We start from the raw sequence: 21,761 nt of genomic DNA, 5'->3' as shown, positions 1-21,761 counted from the left end.
TCCCAGGAATGAACTGCGGTGCTCAGCTGTTATGTAGTAACGCTGGACAGCTCCAGCATTCAGGCTGAACCGTGATGTGCCTCCTGGAGTCTGTGTGTCTTTGTTAATTGTGACTTCAGTAGCCTGGTCCACAGGGTTGTTGCTAGACAGCTGCACTGAGAACTGCCCTGTCTTGAAGGCCTCATACACGGAAGAATTCTTCTCGGGGAGGTTTGTCATCTGAGCAAAGTAGGGGGACATAATTCAGCCTATCATAGGCAAAGCACCATGGGATCATGTTCCTTATAGCATGTTGGTGCAACTCCCAGTTTCCTTCACGTGATGCACGCAGAAGACCAAGTAATACGTTCTCTACAATGTCAATGTATGACATCCAGAATGCAGAGAGCTCGCCGTTGTTGTGACGGAGGTGTTCCAGAAAGTCGTTCCACAGTGCAGTCAGCTCAGGTAAAAGTGGACTTTGCATCAGGTTGTTAAAATTATGTTGGTTGAAGTCACTGGTCATGTCTTTCACATCGTCTAAGAATGATTTGATCATCCCACTCATCTCTTGAATGTTGTCCTCAACCCACAGTGTGAACTCTGCCCATGCGAGTCTCATCAGTGCTTCATAGATGCACTTGTGCACTCTAACAGCACGATTATAGTGCTTACCATCAAGGACTCAGTTTATTGATACACTATAGCCTAGTTCTATCACTATTCTGTCACTGCCTGTCATAGATATTATTGCTGAAGATGATATTTTTAACAACTTTTTTGTAAAATATATAGTATGGGCTATATCCTCACCATTTTTTAAAGAAAGGGGGTCAATAACCAGAGAGAAACATGAATTTGAAGTAGAATGCTTCATTCGGATTTTGAAAACTGTCTTTTAGCATGGGGTTATAAATGGAGTGATAACACACAGAAAGCTACCACCAGTGCAATGCTATCACTTTTTTTCTAGCACTAGGGGTGTATACCTTCCCAAAAATCACTATGAGAATTAATCCCCCCTTCGGTACAAATGACCCCAAAAATGGGGTCCTGGCTCACGGTCTACATCTGCTATTTTCGAAAAATCTTGAAAGTGTGAGCTAACTATACTGATTTAGAAGGCCTTTAGAAGAATCAGCCTCAGGTCTTGGGTTATGATGCACAGTATTTGTTGCACACACTTAGCCTACATTTTGCTGCCTCTACCTGCATGTAAATGATGAGGACTTTACTGTGTAGGCTACTATAAACGTGAACATTGTGTTTACAGTACATCACTGTTTAAAGTTTCATACTTTTTTTAAATTAATGCAAATTATATAATTTAATTCTTTATTATGTAACCGCTCTTTGAGTTACTGTAGGCACATTTCCAAACCCTAGAATCTGAAATGATGGGATGGTTTATTAAGATGTACCATACTAGAGCTATACCACGGTAGCTTACAGCAACATTGGGAATCATAATGAAATAGTTATTTTATTTCTACTTCACCATCAACTGTAATTTCAGTCCTTGCATGATAACGAGCAAAGCACCTGCATCTGAATGAGAGTAAAAATATGTATTTATACATATTACATATTCTCTACGATTGAGTCGAGGAGGGGGAGAGGGGCACATGAGAACCTGGATCTGGTCCCTTATATACATCATTACTTGCAGTGGGACCACATCAGAAGACATCTGCCATCATCAATCAATCATTAGTGCTTAACCCCCAGCGAAATAGTTCCCCATATACATGCAATAGCAGCAGCCATTACACGAGCTAGCAGCTAGCATTGACAAAACATACTGATATTATGAATATTTCAGGTGACAGAGGAATATTTTTGCACTCTACTGCTTGTTTTGTCCCTTGCTGTCATTATTTGGCTGCTTGGCTTGGTCACAGAGTGCACAAGTTAAAAAACATATTTTGCTGTTGCGCTCATGCTAAGTGGCGGCCGATGAGAGCATGTAAATGGAGATGAGATGGCAACGGCATGCAGGTGGAGAGCGGGCGCTGTTTAGTGTAAACAGAGAAGTTTGTTTGCCAGCTCTGAAAGTAAATTCTACTTTGTGAACATGAGAACAAGGTAACACTTCATGCCAGTGCTCTCAATGAGTCGACTCAGCCACACATGGAGGTGCACCTGCAAACTGTGTCAACAGCACAAAGTAAAGAGAAATTATGGAAACTACACTACTCTTATAAAACCTGTTAGTCTCATCAACGTCTTAGATGGAATGGTGGAACAAGTGTTCTCTTGATGAATGGTCTGACGCCCCTTGACCGGTGAGCTTTAGCATTCTAAAGCACTCAGTAAAGTGGTCTAGGTATTGTAGGTATTATTGCACATACTAGGCCTACAGTACTCTCTGGCAAAATGCAAGCAGTACCAGTGTGAGTGACTGAGGAATTTCTCTCACTCTTGCACATACTGTGAGTCACTTTGGATAAGGGTGTCTGTTATACACTGTATGTCTCGAATGTAAATGTGTGTGCTCCGCATGTAGATGTACAGATAGACAAATAATGACTGTCATTTAGAGAAGAATGCAGTGGCTGTACTGTATCTCAGTCAGGCAGCGGGAGAAAACGGCACGCCTGCCAACTGTGTCAATAAGAGAAAATGAACAATGGTGGGAACTTGACCTGACTATATACTGTATAAGCTAAGTCAGGTTATTGTGGTTCTACAGAGGACTGTTTATTGACTGATTAGGATATCATTTATTCATTATAATGGACCTGAATTGAACTGAATTGAGATTAAATTAAATTATACTGCATGTGCAGTGTATGGATTGGATCCTTTGTTTTCACTTTTTGATCATAATATAATAAATATAATATAGCAGCAGAAGACAACCTGTACATCTACCAATTCAGATCCACAAAAAGAAAAAAGTACATTGGCAAAACCTCCCGTGACAGGTATTGAGTATATCCAACAGCCCCCCCCCCCCCCCCCCACCAGCCTTTCTCCCAGCAAAACTCAATCAAGTACATGTTGAATTCATTTCGCCTTAAGACGTAACACCGTGTTCACATGGACCCGAGTCGTATAATTAGAACAGAAGTAAGGCCCAAACACAAAGAAGGAACATCTGACATGACATAATGACTACATAAGAGAGAGCGGTGTGGCTGTGCAAATGCGGGTCGATGGATGCAATTTGCATGTTTAATTAAGCTATCAGCGTACCACAACAGAGAGACTAGGGCCTAAAGCTGACGAGTCAACAGCCCCTATAATAACACCTCCCTCTGGTCGTGACTGTGTGTGTGTGGGGAGTCTGTCAGTAATGCAGTGAAAGAGAGAGCGCAAAGCTTTTCATTAATACCCCCTGTGAAAGACACATTCAGACTCCAGCCCACTAATTAAGGCAGGTCTCACTCACTCACTCACTAGAGAGGAGCCAGATGGAAAGAAAGAGAGAGAGAGAGAGAGAGAGAGAGAGAGAGAGAGAGAGAGAGAGAGAGAGAGAGAGAGAGAGAGAGAGAGAGAGAGAGAGAGAGAGAGAGATGTAGAGAGGTAGATCTGGTAAGGAGAGAGATGGGAATTGGGAGATGAGCGGAGTCTGAGAGCATGGAGAAGAGATAGCAAAAAAGGAGAGAGAGAGAGGAGGGGGAGGGATGTTATATATCTTTGGTCTCTAATCAGGTTGATTTTAAAGTCACACTGCTTGCCAGTCCAGTGCTGCAGGCCTCATTAACTTGCCCCTGGCTGGCATCATTGTTCAGGCGGCGTTTGAAATCCACCAAAGGAATGGAGATTCGCTTTAATCCAGGCCCATCAAAGGTATAAAACAGTGATGCGATGGTGACGCTTTGCCTCTGGATTAGATCACGCTGCTGCTGCTGCAGCGTGCATGTGTTACTATACTTGTGAGGGCTAAATGTCCCCACAAGTATAGTAGGATTTGAAAGATAGACATGTGAGGCCAGTTCCCCTGGTTCACAGAACAGAAAAACAGATTTTTGGAGTTTGCACATAGGTTCAGGCATTTAGAGGTTAGGTTTAAGGGTTAGGGTTAGAATTATGCCTAATTTATACTTAGTTGTGCACCAGTGTTGCACACCACAATAAGCAAATCAACAAGCTCTCGCCATGTTGACAACGCATTGTGAGCTTGTAGATCAGGTATTTTGAGAGAGAGAGAGAGAGAGAGATAGAGAGAGAGAGAGAGAGAGAGAGAGAGAGAGAGAGAGAGAAAGAGAGAGGGGGGGGGAGTTAGAGAAAAAAGTGAGATTAGGGTGAATCAATGAGACCCCCTTCCCCTATATATACAGCATATATATATATATATATATATATTTTTTTTTTTTTCTGATTCAGAAGGTGACATCTCAGTAAGCATCAGTGGCAGTGAAGATGACACCTTCAAGACGCCATTTGAATAATCTGTAGAGGTTTAGGTTACATAATTATGCCATGACAATTTGGGCACGTATGTCACAGAGTATAGTGAGGCATGCCGGCAGCCGTGGGGAGCTTACAGGAGTAGAAGATAAGCTCACACACTGTCCCAGAAATGTGCTCCCCATTCCTCTCCGCTCCTTCTAGCTGCTGATTTGGACGGATTTGCAATTCAAAACAACTTTTTTTGAAAAGAATATTTTTCTATCCTGTCTCATGAATACAGAATAGGGGAGGCAAGGTTTTCTTTTTTTTTTTTTAAAGTTGCACATGGTGACAAACGGCAGACCATTTTTTGGGTGGCTGGTTTACCCCTCTGCCCCTGTGTCTAACAGCTGTGGGATGAAGGACTGCGCTGGCATATATACAGTAGGGGGACAATTACATCTCGGAGGAGTGGGAACAGTGTTTCTCCTCTGTCTAAGGGCCTGCATTTGCCAGGCAGGACGTCCAGTTCAACCTAACGGGAAGTTCTACTTGTTCCCACAGGAAGGGACATCCAGATGAGTACAAGTTGAGGCGATACAGAAGTGAGGGGGGACGGGGACGGGGGGGACGTTATGTCATTGCCAGAAGGGCAAATAGCCACAGATGTGCCTGACTCCCATAAAATAAACACAAAAAAGTGGACACTGAGGCTTGACAGCTGTGATAAAAGGCATGCTGCTAAAACACACACTTTTATCACTTCCCTATCTTTAAATAAACATGTTTTCTCGAAGGAGAGAGCCTCTTCTATACTGGAGAGGGCATTTCCCCCCATCTAGCCGTGGCCTGCTCAGTCCCCGGGTTCAAATAAACATCACATCCACTTCCTCATTGCTATTCATGAGCAAAAAGCACTACTGTGGATATCTTTTAGCAGTCTCACGAATCTCAAAAGTCTCATAAATCAGCTGGGTTCTCGAACTTTTTCATATCAAGGACCCCATCATTTATATTTGTTTGGTCTCGGACTCCCACCTGAAAGGATTATTAGCCAGGGAACCCCATAAGTTTATTTGTGTTGTTAAAAATATGAGTTTTCTATTTTAAGATTATTATTTTTTAATTATTCAATAAATTAGTTCCTCATTCTTGCTTGAGATCCCCTAGAACCCAACTTATTGGGGGTCCCCCAACCTCACTTTGTGAAACACTGTCATTATTAGGCCATTGAAAGTGCATTTGTTACGCCTAGATGTTTTCTGCACCGTTCCATATTCAAAACCGGTTCTTGCCCGTACCGCTGCGAGTGTCAACCTCATGCTCAAACTCACCATCCTGATCCCCTGGACACATTGTTTAGATTCTAGATCTCTTTCAATGATGATTCCAAGCATTATGGCATGTTAAACATGAGTTTCGTCCAATATGTCCCAAAGGGCCTTGCAAGTGGCAAATCCCGGTGACATTCAAAGATTCTCTGGGAGCGTTCAGGGTGAGATGGTGAGAGGTGGGAGTTATGAAGAGAGGAGAGGAGGGGAAAGAGAGGAGAGGGGGATGTGGGTGGGATCGGGGGCCCCAGGCTCACAAGAGGGAGCCAGGTTAAGCCAGTTAAGGGCATTAGACCTCCAGGCTGATGAAAAGGGGCCCTCCCAGATCAAATTGAGGTAAATCTAACCTAAATCCACCCCACAAAGGGAGTTTAGACTTGGCCCATTGTGAGGGCCGCAAGTAAACAGGGGGTCCTCGGGTAAGCCCCCACCCCTAACGGGGGGACAAAGGCAGGCGAGCTGAAGAACTGATCTTACCCCTGTGGGCCGGTGTTAGCACACGGATCACAGGGTTAGACACACTCCAACATATCAGCCGCAACACAGGCCTCTCTGGTCACAACACCCCCATTAAGCCGCGGACATGCGATGAGTCCTCGTCGGGCTCTGACACCTCTAGCATGCCTCCCGTGACTTGCTCGTATTTTTTGGGGCCTGGAAGACACGGATTGGCGATAACATTGTGTCGAGCCGCCCGTCTCAAAGGGCCAGTTTTCCACGCCCTCGCTGCTGTTTCACACATCCTGCCACTGGGCTTTTCACAGGCCAAACAGGATTGTTATTGCATTGTGTCACCACGACAACCGACAAGTCCAATACCTCCGTATATTCCTTCTTTTGTCAAAATGGGCGCACGAGGGCAAAATGTTCCCCAAGGTGAGACCAAGATGGGGCAGCTCGCTGTTTGCGTGACGGGGTGACGGGAGAGGTGAAACAAATCTAGAAATAGAAAAACTCTCTGCTCTGCTCTCTGTAAATGGACCTTCCAGGGTAAAAAAAGCAAGCACAATCACAGTGTTAATTGAGGCATCATCAGACCTGCCATACTCCAACTGAACCTGCAGGCACAAGAAATGTGCGTCCGAATAGACTCCATCAAGAAAAACTACCACTGCTGGAAAATAAATTAACAATTTAAAAATAATAAACACCCCCCAAACATCACACTTTCATTTAACCAAGCACATTAAACATTTCAAATAATCTCTTGAGGGAACTGAAATGTGCCGTCTATTTGTGCTGGGGCCATTGTTCCTTGTCCTTTGACACAAAAAGTTTGGCAAATTATAGCCTCTGTGTGGCTGAAAGGTACCAAGCATGTCAGGCACTATTAGAGTCAAAGTCTAGAAAAACACACGCAATACTCAAGTAGACATGCACAAACCCATGCACGCACGCACGCATGCAAGGCTATGCGGACACACACAAACACACGCTGACAACACAAAGTATTCTCACAGGCTACACAGTCAAATGCACACGCACGCGTGAATGAACATGCACGCACGCACGCACACACACATGCGCGTGCACACACACACACACACACACACACACACACACACACACACACACACACACACACACACACACACACACACACACACACACACACACACACACACACACACACACACACACACACACACACACGCACACGCACACGCACACGTACGCCACAACCCCAGCAGGCATTTGTGTGAGGCTGTGAAAAAAGCCAAAGTTGCTCCAGTAATTATCAGGAAAGCATAACAGTGTTCACACAACAGAGGAATGTAAAAAACAAAGGGCCCATTCAGCAGCGCTTAACACCCAAGGTGTTTTCATAATGACGGCCATTTTGTCAGCTGACACACGCTGCTGAATGAAATGAAAGATAGCCACCGGGGGCAACCAGGTGCTTCTTCCCTCTACCGCATGTGTGTGCGTGTGACGTGCGTGTAATGAAGAACAAACTGTCAGTGTGTCAATGTCTTTATGATGTAGCTTGAGGTGACAGTTCAGTTTGGACTTTCAGAGCGATAGGCCTACCACATGACAGGTTATTTGTTGGAAGTTGGTCTTTTTGGATGATTTATATACGCTTTGCAGGTGTGTGTGTGTGTGTGTGCATCCCCTATGCACAATATGCAATATTACCATTATGTGTATGTTAACCACATGGACTCTATAACGTCTCTATTCTGGCGCAGTGTGACATATTGTGCGCTTAGCCTTGTTGATCTGCTATTTGCAGCAAGGAAATTTGATATAGATGGAAAAACAAAGGGGGCAACTAGCCTATAGTGCAGGGCACACACAGTATAGCGGATTTATGTAGTTAAATGTGAGGTTGTGAAGGTGAATTCATGGATTAAAAAAAGGATCTTCTGTCATTTGACCTTCTGCGTGCATGCGTCAGTGTATTTCTTCGTGCCTAATCATAATGGAGTTTTTAAAGAATGAAATTAAAATTATTATAATTTTTTTCACTCTCTTTTCTTTTTAACGGTTTTAGACAGGATAAAAGAGACATGAAATTGAGGGTAAGACATGCAACGGAATCGAACCGGGGATGTTGCAATTGTGTGGTCAGCACACTCACAACATAATGTTTTTGAAAATACACACCACATTCTGCAGATGTGTATGAGAGAGAGAGAGAGAGAGAGAGAGAGCACGCACGTCGCACACATGCACATGTTTAGCACAGTACTGTAATGTATGCATGTTTTTGTGAGTAATCAGCACACATAGTTTTGGCCATTTACTCCATTTCTACATGTGCATACTATCATTATGTGTATGGGTGTGCCTGCACACACACACATTTACAGAATAACCTATGCATAATTTGTATACAGTATATATATGAGAAAATTCAGCACATATTTTGGCCTATTTACTCCATTTCAGAATGTGCGTACATGCGTGCGTGCGTGTGTGTATGTGGGCAGGGGGCTGTCAGAGAGTGTCAATGGGAGCTGATGGCTCCAATGGCGGAGGTGCTGGATGTCTGAAGAGCCGGGGTTATAGTGGCGTGCAGGCACCATTTGGAGCCAGCGTTTGACTGCTTCACCTCCTAATCACACCTCCTCCGGGCAGCGCTCTCCTGGGAGGCCTCCCCTCCTCTCTCCTCTCATCTTCTTGCTCCTCCCTTTCTTGCAACCCCCCCCCCCCCCCCCCCCCCCCTTCCTCTCCTCCTCTCTCACTGACTCTTTTAGGCTGCATGTGCAAAGTGTTGTATATTAACCAGCATGTCACGGCAAGCATGACCTTACAGGAAGTATATATATATATACAGTACACTGTATACACACACACACACACACACACACACACACACACACACACACACACACACACACACACACACACACACACACACACACACACACAGATAGAGGTTATGATGTAACTCTGAAGTATATAGCGTGTACATAGAAAGTGGTTAAGCTAAGCTACCGTAAAACATATTTTTTTCCCCCCACCAAAAAGTATCAAATTCTGATTCCTAGTCTTAATTGAGGTTTTAGGCTGTCATCACGACCACATACGGGACAGTACCACTAATCAGTACTCTACAAACATGCTCGAGTCCACTGAGGCACCCTGCAGTGCTCGATGTACAATTACTGCCGTGCTGAGTCACAGGACCTGAAGGTAGCACTCAACCCTGACCCAGACTAACTACACAACCCAACCCTGCATTCTCCACGCAGGAAGTGAGCTAGGCTGACATGCAGCGCTCAACACCATCTGTCTGCAGTTTTATGTAATGTGACGGTGTTGCACATTTGATATAAACACACCGCGCGGCGCACACACACGCACACACGTTCTGCTATTTCCATGGCAGTGGCAGGGCTGTTTGTCTGTGGCCGCCGCAAGGCCGCATCTTCCACTGCGGCTTGTTTGCCCTGCGTATTTCTGAACCCACCCATTTATTTTGGTTTGTCCTAAACTATATTTATCTCTTACCCTGTGACAAGTGGGACTTGAAAAAGAACATGCTTAACCACTTAAGCCCCTATTATGCTTCATCGTACGACAAGTATAGCAAAACATAGCCGATCTGCAAGCTCACAATGTGTTGTGACACATCTTGTGAGCTTGTGGATCGGCTATATTCTCTATTTTAGTCTTTTTTTTATATATTTATTAAAAAAAAATCACCAGAAATAGGGACTCCAGGGTTAACGTGGTTAAAGATGTCTCTCTCTCTCTCTCTCTTCCCCTCACTGTTGAGGGACGTATGGCATACAGTATAAACAGTATGGGCCATTCTGTGGGCCAACAGTTTGTTTGTTCATGTAATTCTTTGCAGATACATGTAATTGCAACTCATAAAAGTGCCAGTCGGTTGACGTGCTGACACAGACAGACATGTTAAATACAATACAGAAAAAACTCATACTGTAGCACGTGGACGCACAGACAAAACTACAGCATGCATGGCTTAAAGGCAGCCTAGAGACAATGCAGACAATCATGAAAAAGTGTCCACTACGGTCACGACTAGAGGTAGTAGCAAATGTAGTCCAGGCGCTTTTCAAGCACCTGGCAAAAATACATGCTGTACCAACAGTTCCCAGCAGGGTGCTATTAACGTGCTATTAACCTAACCTTAAATCTAACCTTAACCCTAACATAACCCTAAGGTAAGTCGGGAACATAGAACCTGGGGCACATACGGTAGGGATGACCCCCACACAACGCCCATAGGTACCTTGTATTACAGTATGTCTTCAGGACCATCTGATATTTCTGCAATTTTATGTCCATGTTTAAAGTGCCCACAGACTTTTAACCACACTTTCAACCCTATTATCGGCATGCCATTCTTTTTTCTTCTTCTTTTAGCTAAATCCCATTGGGGCCACAGCGGATCATCTGTTTCCATCTGGTTCTGTTTTCTGCGCCTTCCTCTGTATCTCCGGCCACCTGCATGTCTCTGCTGTCGGGGAGAAACCACCTAACTCCAAAATGTAAAATTTTTAGGAAATGAAAAATATACATTTTCAGGAAATGAAGAAAAACTTATATTTCAAAACAAAATAAAGCAATACTGCCTCATCAAAGTTGGTACTGTGACTTTATATATTGTCAATTACTTGAGAGGGAGAGTGGTGGAGTTAGCTGCTTTAGCAGACAGTTTGAGGGCATTTTTACTACTTTTCATTGGTTCAATATTTTTTGATTTATGAAGAAAAAAAAAGAGTTAGATGATTTCCTCCAGACACCTCTCTCACGGCATCCATAAACCTCCTTTTTAGCCTGGCAGCTCCATCTTCAACATCCTTCTCCCAATGTATCCCTCGTCCCTCCTCTATACATACCAAACCATCTCAACCTTGCCTTTCTTGCGTTATCCCCAAACCTAACCTGGGTTGATCCTTTAATGTAGTCGTTGGGCTTGTCTATAGCAAAGATTGTTAGACATTTTCAAGAATAGTTCACTTCGTATTGCCTCTCAAGCGCATGAGCTTATGTAGATAGATGAAAACAAATGCAGTAGTGCCGCATAGGGCTTAAGTGGTTTACGTTATGTATGAAGTAAGAGATCAGTGATGAATAAGTAAAGAATGTGATTACACCATTCATTGCACACTAATTCCTTTGTCTTCCTGTCATCCTCACTGACTGACAATGAAGTCAAACGCCAGGGGCTCTGAAACAAAGCTGTTTGAAAGGCTGTGTGTGTGTGTGTGTGTGTGTGTGTGTGTGTGTGTGTGTGTGTGTGTGTGTGTGTGTGTGTGTGTGTGCATGAGCGTGCGACACGCACGCACGGTGTCAGCAAATATAAGTGCACAACACAGTGGGATCAAAGGCAGCGACACATGCGTGAATGAACCGTCACAATTACCACTGTCAATATAGGTACAAGGAGATAAGAGGATATAGAGCCCTCTGCAAGCTTCCTGCTCAAAGTTGACTGAGCTGAATAAAAAACGGCCTCGTAAACGCCGTTCTAGGGTTAAGTGGTTAATTTAATACTCTATCGCACAACGACGTTGCTCGTCAGCAAGGGACATCGTTGTATAAAAAGTGAAGGCTTAACTGTCCTCTGACGTGGAAGCCGTGTACTGTATGTGGAACAGTATGCAGACCAAAGCAAACCGTTATTCCGTGCTCTGCTCTTTGACTCTCTGTTGTGTCCTTGGCTGTTATAGTTTGATGTCTCCTTGTTCTTCTTTATGCTGTCCATCAATTATTAAAGAATGAATCCAACTTTCTGACATGTACACTCATCAACTATAACATCAAACATCACGTGTTCCATACATGTCAAAATGTCTTTCCCCAAGCTGAAATCGATGTATCTTAGAGCAGTGGTTCTCAGAGTGGGGTCCAGGCACCATCCTTGCGGGGGTTTGAAATGGACCATTACGGGTCTGTAACTCTGAGAGTTGCAAATAGAACCAAATGGTTGCGTTTTTTCACACTCTCAGAGTTATGAGCATCCTTGAAATAAAAAACAAAAAAACGTTTGGGAGCCACTGGCTTACAGAAGCGTACAGAAGCATGGTTAGGGTGTTCAAGTTCAAGGAATTGGCAAATGTTGTGTATAGCCAAGATGATCAGAGATCGTACTTCTCTGGTCATTTGATTTCGATGTATAGACAAACCTATACTTTGGAAACCACACCTGTTACCGTCCCAATATGTTACCGTCCCAATATGAAGGACTGCCTTAAAGTCCTTGGATTGGTTCTGCAATGCAGTTATTTAACTCTTTGTATGCCACCTGGTTGCGGGAGAAGGTAGTTAAACCCTGCCAGAGAATATTCTCTATATTCGGGTATAGTTTAATTTCCGCTTTACCGGCATGGAGACCGACAGCGCTCGTAGTTTCAAAGATATGGGGAATTGAAAATCCTACTTTGAGCGGAAGTCCATGGGGGCCTAGCAACCGGGCCAATGTTAAAAGCAGATTTTCGGACTAAACTGTTTCATATTTGGTGTACCTTTGGTACGAATATGTTTGTAGGATCCAAGCCATCCCAATCACAGACCGCTTCGGATGTTGCTGTATTATTTCGGTCCTACACAAAGAGCAATAGATGATAAGATCACCCCTCACTTCACACGGGTGTGATTTTCTTTAATTCTTTGTAATTATTATTACCTATGCTGCTGCACAGTCTGAAGGAAGTGGAACAAAACTACGTTTTACTCTTATGTACCCTGAACACAAGAAGTAACAATGATGCACAACCTTGATAGGTTTCTCCTCTGGTGGCCCGGACGGTTAGCTCAACCGTCTGGACACCTAGGCTGCCAAACCAGCCAGTCGGTGTGTCGCGGGTTCGACTCCCGAGCGTCCTTTGCCGCGTGTTACTCCCCAGCTTTCTCCCCCTTTCCTGTTTGACTACTGTACGTCAGCCAGTGTGCCCAAGCTAAAAACACCACAGCATGTCCCACTGCACACATGCAGTATGAGTCTCGAAAAGGTTCTCAAACCAGTTCTCACTCAGTCCTTAACTGGACTGAGGTCAGACAGCACACTTGTCTTGGGGTCGGTTCGCTCTCTAAAACAATGCACCGTCCAGGAATAGACAAATCCCCCCGGACGTCGCCGCCACCGATAAGAAATACTAACGTCTACACTGAGAACAGGCTCCAATGAGGCTAAAATAAAACACCCGGCTCTAAATGATGCAAGAAGAATCTCTTACTCCGGAGGATGAATCAGAATTTGTCAGTGCGTGGGCACTCATTCTAAATATGAATTATTAAGTGGCTATGATGCCTCCATAGTATGAAAAAAAAACCCGGTGGGGTGGAGAAGAGCGGAGGCAGAGGGGTTGCTGAATACTCATGCTCATGATACGGGATGCACAAAGGGGGACGGAGGGTCCTGGGATGGATTAGGGCTACCTATCTCCTAGATATCTTTTAATGTCACAGAGTGAGCAGCAAACACTAGATATCAGAGAGACAGAGACAGAGACAGAGAGAGAGAGAGAGAGAGAGAGAGAGAGAGAGAGAGAGAGAGAGAGGGAATGAAAAAGGAAAGACGTCTGCACACTTTTCTTGAGCTCCCAGGATACTATTAGTAGAACTTTTCGACCTTCATCAGGTATGAGTTGACAACACAAGTAGGCGTGGTACTGTATACAACAGCATAGGGGCTATAGTCAACAAAGAACAAGCCGTTTTGCAATGAAGATGACACACCCTGACTGACACACCCACCGCATCTACAGGATAATAGAGAATGTCAAGCCGAGGACCCATAGAATTATTTTTAGTGGCACTAAGGCCAACTGTTAAGACAAATTAAATAAGGAAGTCGAGGGTAATTAAGTATCCTGGGAGCTCAAGAACAGTGTGCAGACTTCCTTCCTTTTGTACGTATCTTTTGTTCACCTGTAGAATGTTTTGAGATGTGCGTGCTTCCCTTTGAAGAGTGTGAGAGAGAGAGAGAGAGAGAGAGAGAGAGAGAGAGAGAGAGAGAGAGAGAGAGAGAGAGAGAGAGAGAGAGAGAGAAACACAGCATGAATAGAGAGACGTGAGTGGCTACAGTTCAGCTGAACTAGATGATTTAGCCTTTGGAGGTCAAACAACAAGAGCGAACAGTTATACAGCGTTTTAATTTCAACCAGTTCTACGACGTCTCCTAAATCTGACAACACGCCACATGGCCTTCTAAAGCCTCACACAACCTATACACACACATTACAGCTGGTATCTGTTCCACCAGGTAAGATTACACCGAACACATGTATCCAAGCACTGGACGCGATGCTGACAGAAAATCAAACACGCTCCAACGACACGCCATAAATCTCCACCGCGCGTCAGTGAGCGATGGTCGGCCCGCTCATAAATTAACCTGCGGGAGTGGCGTGGGTCCTGGCGCCTGGACAAGATGCTCATTCTGAGGTAGTTTTGGGGTGGGGCATGACGTCTATCCAGCATGTAGCTGTCCACACACACACACACACACACACACACACACAAACTTCACAAAGAAGTGATTATTTCTTTGCAAAGATATCCGTTGTGTGTGGACAGCTACATGCAGTCAAATCATCCTTGTTAATTTAAGTGTGATACAATGTACAGATGAATCCAAAATGACCAGGAAGGTTCAATTTGGATCCATTTGTACTATATTACTGAAAATTCATAAAGCATCACCTCTATATGAAGATATCTACCTACCCATCTACTAGGTATATACCTATCATTATCTATGAATTTATTATTTTTCTTTTAGTGTTGCAACAAGCAATGGTAGAATACTCATTCTAGAATAATATGTTGATACTTTAGGATATTTCAGTCTATTATACTACAAAACAAATGCTAGAATCCATAGTGGAGGAAAATATATGTATATAGGGTATACCGTATATCTCTATACACAAAACCATAAAAGACTACTATGTTTTGTTTGTTTGTACGATGCCTCTTTGCCAGCTGGCTGTCAGAGAGAGCCGTTGAGCCTCTCCGGTTGAACCTCTGGCCTCTGGAATGTCTTGGGCAGTATGCCAGGAGAAAATATGGCCCAGATTAATATCACTTTGATGGACTCTGATGGAGGGAATGGTTAGCAGGAGCAGGCTGTGGGCACGGCGTATGAAAGATGGAGCGAGAAAGAGATGGAGACGGAAAGATTGATATGGGGAGAGGAACCGAGGAGGAGGGAGACCTCAGGACAGGGAGTGGAGAGAGAGAGAGACACACAGGTAGATAGAGAGAGGTATATAGAGAAGGAAAGGAGGGGAGGATGGAGCTGGATGTAATTGTGCCTTCGACCACAAGATGGGGTGTATCTGAGAGGTCCTAATTCTCTTTATAGTTGCGCTCTTGGGATTGTGATGCACGCGCACACGTTAGAAATGTACGAGTCATTTTTAAATCACTGCTAGAGCCACAAGGGTCAGGAACACCCCCTCGATGCAGCACTGTCCCAGTGAACACAAGACATGCATACATTTCGTTATAGTGTTTCTCAAGTTGAGGGGGCTCTGGGGAGGTCCCCAGCAAAGGAATACGCTGTTGGGAGGAAACCACCCAACTCCATTTTTGTTTTTTCATATATATTTTCCTTCATAAATCAGAAGAGATATCATAGGTTTAAACTGTTTAACCCGCCTATCTTACACTTCAGCACATTTCTTTTTTATATATATTATTAAAAAAAAATATATATATATATATTTTTTTTTAATAGGCAAGCTCCACAAAAATCTTGGAAAAATATTAAATAATTAAGCAGTTTGTAGATAAAGTAATAATCATGAACAGACTGTTTGTTGACATCCGTACATGTTTACCTAAACATTTATAACTATGTGAATAGTTCACTACTTACTAATACCTTACTAATAATGTATAAATGATGTTTAAACATAGTTATACATGTTTAGGTAAACAATTACGGATGTCAACAATGATTGTTCATGATTATTACTTGTCTACAAACTGCTTATACATGTTTATAAATGCTTTATAAAAGGTCGTTATTTTAAAGTGTTCCCAAATCTTATTTTGTGCCAGGGTGGTCCCTGGCACAAAATCCTGGCTCAAAATCCTTGTGACCACAGGGCCTGTGGTCAAAAGTTTGAGAACCACAGTTTTACTATACATCAAACATTTTCTACTTGAGTCCATGGAAGATGACAAAATAAAAAAAGAAAAGACTCAGCAGAAAGACGTTTCACGGTCTCCGCCCGTAGCAGAACTAAGCCCTAACAGTCCTGACGTCTCTCGTCTGATCATATCGCCCTGACGCTCGACCCGCCGTGTGACCCCCTCCTGGAGAGAGAGAGGGGAACCAGACGGACCATGGGAAGAGGTCCAGCTGGACCCCGACCAAAGCCTCCATGTGTGCACCAGCGCGCGAGCGCGGCCGCACCGCACCGCGGTTCAACAGGGTCCACGGCACAACGTTCACCCTGCCATTTAGGTTACAAGTGCATTCTTGGCATTTAGCGCATCCTGCTGCCATCCATATAGTGTCAGCAGTAAACATGTCACATTACGCAACGTCACCATGAAGTCTAAGGTCACCGGCGTGTCCTGCCTGTGCCTGCTCCGGCAGACTACTATACTATAGACTACCCATTTAAAGATGGAGTGCCACCATTTTTATCCACCCTAAAACATGATCATTAGGTATTATTACAATATAAGGGGGAAGAACTTTTTCCAAAAAGTGTACAGTATTTGTTAAAATCATGCTTTTATGTGGACACGCCCACCAGCTCATTAAGTATGCCTGGATTGCCTGGTGGGTGGTGATGGGTGGTGATCCACCTGAACTGAAGCCGCACCCACAGGTGTAGTTGTATGATAAAGGGGGAGGGGTTAGGGGAGGGGCTGATAGTGTAGTGTCACTATATTACTGTTTACTTCATTGGCCCGTTTGACTGTCAAGGGTTCAGCCTCCAGGAAGAAACACTAAATACAAAGTTAATACACCATTGCACATAAAAACAACTCCAGGGTGTCTAATGAAGTACTGTCACCTCATAGACACATGAAAAACTGGAAAAATACAAAAATTGTGGCACTCATCTTTAAGGTTTTATATTATTCCTATTAATTTTAACTTTTTTAATGAAGTTTCTATTTTAAAACACTTGCTTCAATCAGATAAATAAACAAATGTTTTGCTTTCCTGTCATTTACTATTAAAGAATAAAGCAATCAAAGATTTCCAGGATTACATGATGCAACCAACAGCAAAGAATGGAAGGGGCGCACTTGTTTCAGACAGAACACATTGAGGAATGCCACAAGAGAAAAAAAACACAAAAAACTGCCTTTTGTTATTGTTGTGAGACTTTGTATTTAGATCAAATGTGGCCCCATCACAAAGACACTGTTGTAACTAGCTATGACAGGCTGGGTTCTGCAGCTTGTAGGAAATCTTCTGCCTGACCTACAGTATGTGGTTATTTCAGACAGAACACATATTGCCAGTTGTCTCATGAATACACATTTTTGCTATTATTATAAAAGTTCTTAATAAGGCTGTATTGTTTAAATCAGATACTATAGGTGACCATCACAAATACACTGAATTAAAGGGAGAGAACACCTTGATAGAGGTTTGAGTTGTGTAGTTATCTTGCCATGATGTAACTCCAAAGGTGGGCAAAAAATCAAAATAGTTGCTCCGTTGTTTGGAAACTGACCATTCAAGTTTTGCTCCTTGTTACCTTACATTGTATTGTATTGTAGTCTTACAAAAAAAGCTGACTATATAGAGAACATGACAAAACCCAGTACCGTTTGTGGCTTTATTAACACTGTCAACTTTCCTATTTATCTGTTTTTGAGCGGTGCACACCGCTCCAATGACTGGCCCCGTGTGTGCCTATGTCCGTATGCCTGTCCGCTTGGGGTGTGAACAGCTGCAATACCGCTGGTGACCTGTGGTATTGTAGCTCAAGTGGCACAGTTGAGCAGCCCAAAGGTCCACTCACACTGAACACCATAACTATAACAATAAAAGTATAACAAAAAAAGAAAACCTGTACCACAGAGTACAGTACAGTAACTATCACAATAAATGTATAGTTGCACTGCTTAGTACACACAGGTGTGATTTGTATTAGGAAGAAAACCCAGACTGGATCCACAGATCTGGATCTTCAAATAATAAAATCAACAAGATGTAGATTTTTTGGCAAAGAGTTTTGGTGTGCAGCAAAAAACAGGAGGGGTCGACTCCAAGTATAAACGCCTGGGGGACCTTGGTCAACTAAGTATATAGGGTTTAAGTGGTTAAGTAGCCATGACAGATTCTGGAGCTTGTCGGGGAGCTTCTGCCTTCACTTGGGACGAAATGCGGTTGTTTTAGACAGAACACATCTCTACTGCAAGGACAAACAGAAACGATGCAGTCACAGCAAATGTCCTTGTTTTGCAGCTGGCTTGCCTGGCATTGAATTCTGTGCCTGTGAATTTCCAAAAGGCCCCAATTATAATTGTGGATGACGGTTTAGTTGCACCCTAGACTCGCAAGTCACAAGCCACTAGCCTGGCGAGAATACAACTGCCTTCGTTGCTGGACATGTTGGGTGAAAAACCTTCATTGCAGAACCAATGCAAAGAACTTTAGGGCATACCTTCATATTAGGATGATATCAAGATTGGTTTGTGTATGCAGTAAGTCTGTTAACGGCCATTTAGAATGCAGCTACAGTAAGTCAGATATATTGATACAGTAGGTAAAGATCTCTGATAATCTGGCAGTAATGCGAGGCTATTTGCACCTTAATGTTCACATTGTACTGTATAGCTTTTTGATTATGAATTTAATTTAGGATCCAATGTATGATTCATCTTGGAAGTATTTTCAGTTGAATCATTTGGAAAATATTGTGTCATGCAGCCTGTTGTCTCATAGTATGAGGCTCATACAGTAGCATATTTGCCATCTCTTGCATTTGTCATCTCTTGAACCCGTTTGCATTAAATGTATACAGGTTTTGACTTAACTATTGGTTTGGGTCCTTCTCTTCAGGGGGTGAAGTGAATAACCTACTTTGGTACATAAAGATGACTTTTTGGTGATTGGTCTTAATTTCACAATGACGGACATACAGACAATATACATCTATCTATTGGACTATTCATTTCCCATTCAATGTCTGCCTATGATTCACGTGTGTTTACTCGTGTACATTTTGAATGTGAACAAGAGTTATTGATGAAATCTTACGGTATGATCATTATTTCCAGAGATACATGCGATAAGGCAGACACCGACTGTTGGAGAAACCTTGGATACATCACTGACAGGTACTGTAGTTTTGATTTTGACAGCAAATTTTGATATAGTTGACTAAATATCATGCAATTTTAGTCGACTAAATCTACAGTTGATTCAGTCGACTAAATGTTTTTTGGCGGGCCTTGATGGCGTCGTAATGGTTGTTTTTCAGCATGTAAACAAGTATAAAATCACTTGTGATTTAGTTCTACTGGATCACTTCTCCACTAGTCCCTCCTTAACATTTTAGTCTAGTTTTTATTTGTTGACTTCATTGTCAGTATATTTAGTCTTAGTTTTTGTCATCATATAGCTTAGTTTTTATTTTGTTTTCGTCAGTAATAAAGGGTATAGTCGACGACATGTTTTGTCTTGGTTTTAGTCGACGAAAGGATTTTTGACCTTTCCAATCCGCGAGGAATCAGAGCTCTCTTCCCTTCTTCCTGGAGGGAATGTTTTGACTGGGGCCGATTCTCTCCAGTGTAAGCCGAGAAGCCCAGACAAATGTGCCCTTGAGGGCAGACCATTTACTGTAGCGCTAATTTATTAGGAGTTTCATGAGGGAAATTAAGATCATCACTTTCCAGGTCCATCATGGACTTGTTGTATATATAGTGCTGCTGGGGGATTTCCTAATTGAGAAATATAGCACAAAGTCAGAATCAACGGTCCTTAGTGCATTTTGAAATTAGTCATTTTACAGTCTATTTCCCCCCCAAAAAAGTTCTTGAGGGGCAGACAGAGGTGAGATGAATCTGGACATTAGCCAGTTCTGTTAAACTCTATATGCAAACTATTCCGATGACAAGGCTGTGCTTCTTACAAGAATTAATGCTGATTATATAGGTTAATATAATCCATAAATGTCCCTTCTATACATTTTGTCCTGTTACAAGCCGAGGTGATTTAGGTTCACCTTCTCATAAAAGGGCTACATTAAAGAATCTGGCAAGCCTCGACTTGGAGAGAGAAAAGGCAGCATTTTTTATTTTGTCTGACCATTCTGCGGCCCTGTAATTCACTCCTTATGTTTTGATGTCTTAAAATGGCATTTTACAGTCGCTGCTTGTATTTCCACATAAAACGGTGTCTTGTGTAAGCCTGTTAAAACAGTAACTGATGGTATCTCCGTCCCAGAGCGTCCAAAATGCACAACAAAGCACAGAACCTGCGTCAGTGCCAAGAAGACCCACTGTCTGCTTTCACTATCACAGCAGGCTGTTTGTTCTTCAAGTCCTCTCTTCTGCTCCTCCTTTTCTCTCCCTCTTTTGCACACTCCAAGGATCCGGAAAGGAGGGGGAGAGGAGAGGAAAGGAGAGCAGAGCTGTCCAAGAAGAGAGGGTGTGCCAGAATTCACCTTTTATCTCACATGTGTGGCAGAGAGTGAAGGAAGGGCTGCGAAGAGCAATAAAGCGGCAGAGAAAATTAAAGATGAGAGGGAGGGAATAAGAGAGTGATGGGGGGGGGGGCAACAGAGAGGCAAGGGAGGCAATAAGAGAGTGATGGGGGGGGGGGGGGGGACAGCAACAGAAAAGGGGGAGAAGAAAAAGCGAAAGGGTGGGTCATATTCTTTCTCTGTTCTCTTTCTCATGTTCTGTGTTCTCTGATGTGAAGAGGAAATGTTAAAAAGTCATTCCAGAGAGAGAGAGAGTAAGAGAGAGAGAGAGAGAGAGAGAGAGATGACGAGGGAATTGATACAACTTCCCTTTTCTACTTTATTGACTTCGAGTTTCAAAAGTACTGCCAAGTCTTTGGATTGCACAGCAAATACTGCCCTTGTAAAAAAGAGAGGCCCACTCAACAGTTCTCAAAAAGAAAATCACACATGCAGACGCCTGCATGTGTTGTGTACATGCTTTATTGCACACACACACACACACACACACACACACACACACACACACACACACACACACACACACACACACACACACACACACACACACACACACACACACACACACACACACACACACACACACACACACACACACACACACACACACACACAGTACTGCCACGATGCCTGAATTTCCCAGACTGGATCAATAACAGTCTTATCTGTCTATAGATACTTTCTTTTTCGGTAGTAGATCTACAAGCTTCTATTTTGCCATGCGAGACACTGGCCACACAACCGAGCATAAATTAAGCGTTGGACACAGAATGTTGCACATGAGCTCATGTGGAAGCAACCGTTTGTTGCTCGTTTTCAGCATGATGTCAATCAAGACGCTATTTGCATGTTTTCAGCATGCTGTCAAAATCCAGACGCTATTTACTAAGTCTTCCCGCAGGTGAATGGCTGCAGCTCTCAGGACTATAGACGGTGGAATTTGGCGTGGTGGCAATTTGGCAGGAGTGCTGCAATAAAGCGCTCGGGAGAGAGGCCTCCC

The sequence above is a fragment of the Protomyctophum bolini genome, assembly GCF_963924005.1.
Source record: "Protomyctophum bolini genome assembly, chromosome: 1".
Classification (NCBI taxonomy): Eukaryota; Metazoa; Chordata; class Actinopteri; order Myctophiformes; family Myctophidae; genus Protomyctophum; species Protomyctophum bolini.
Note: the sequence above shows the minus strand (reverse complement) of the source record.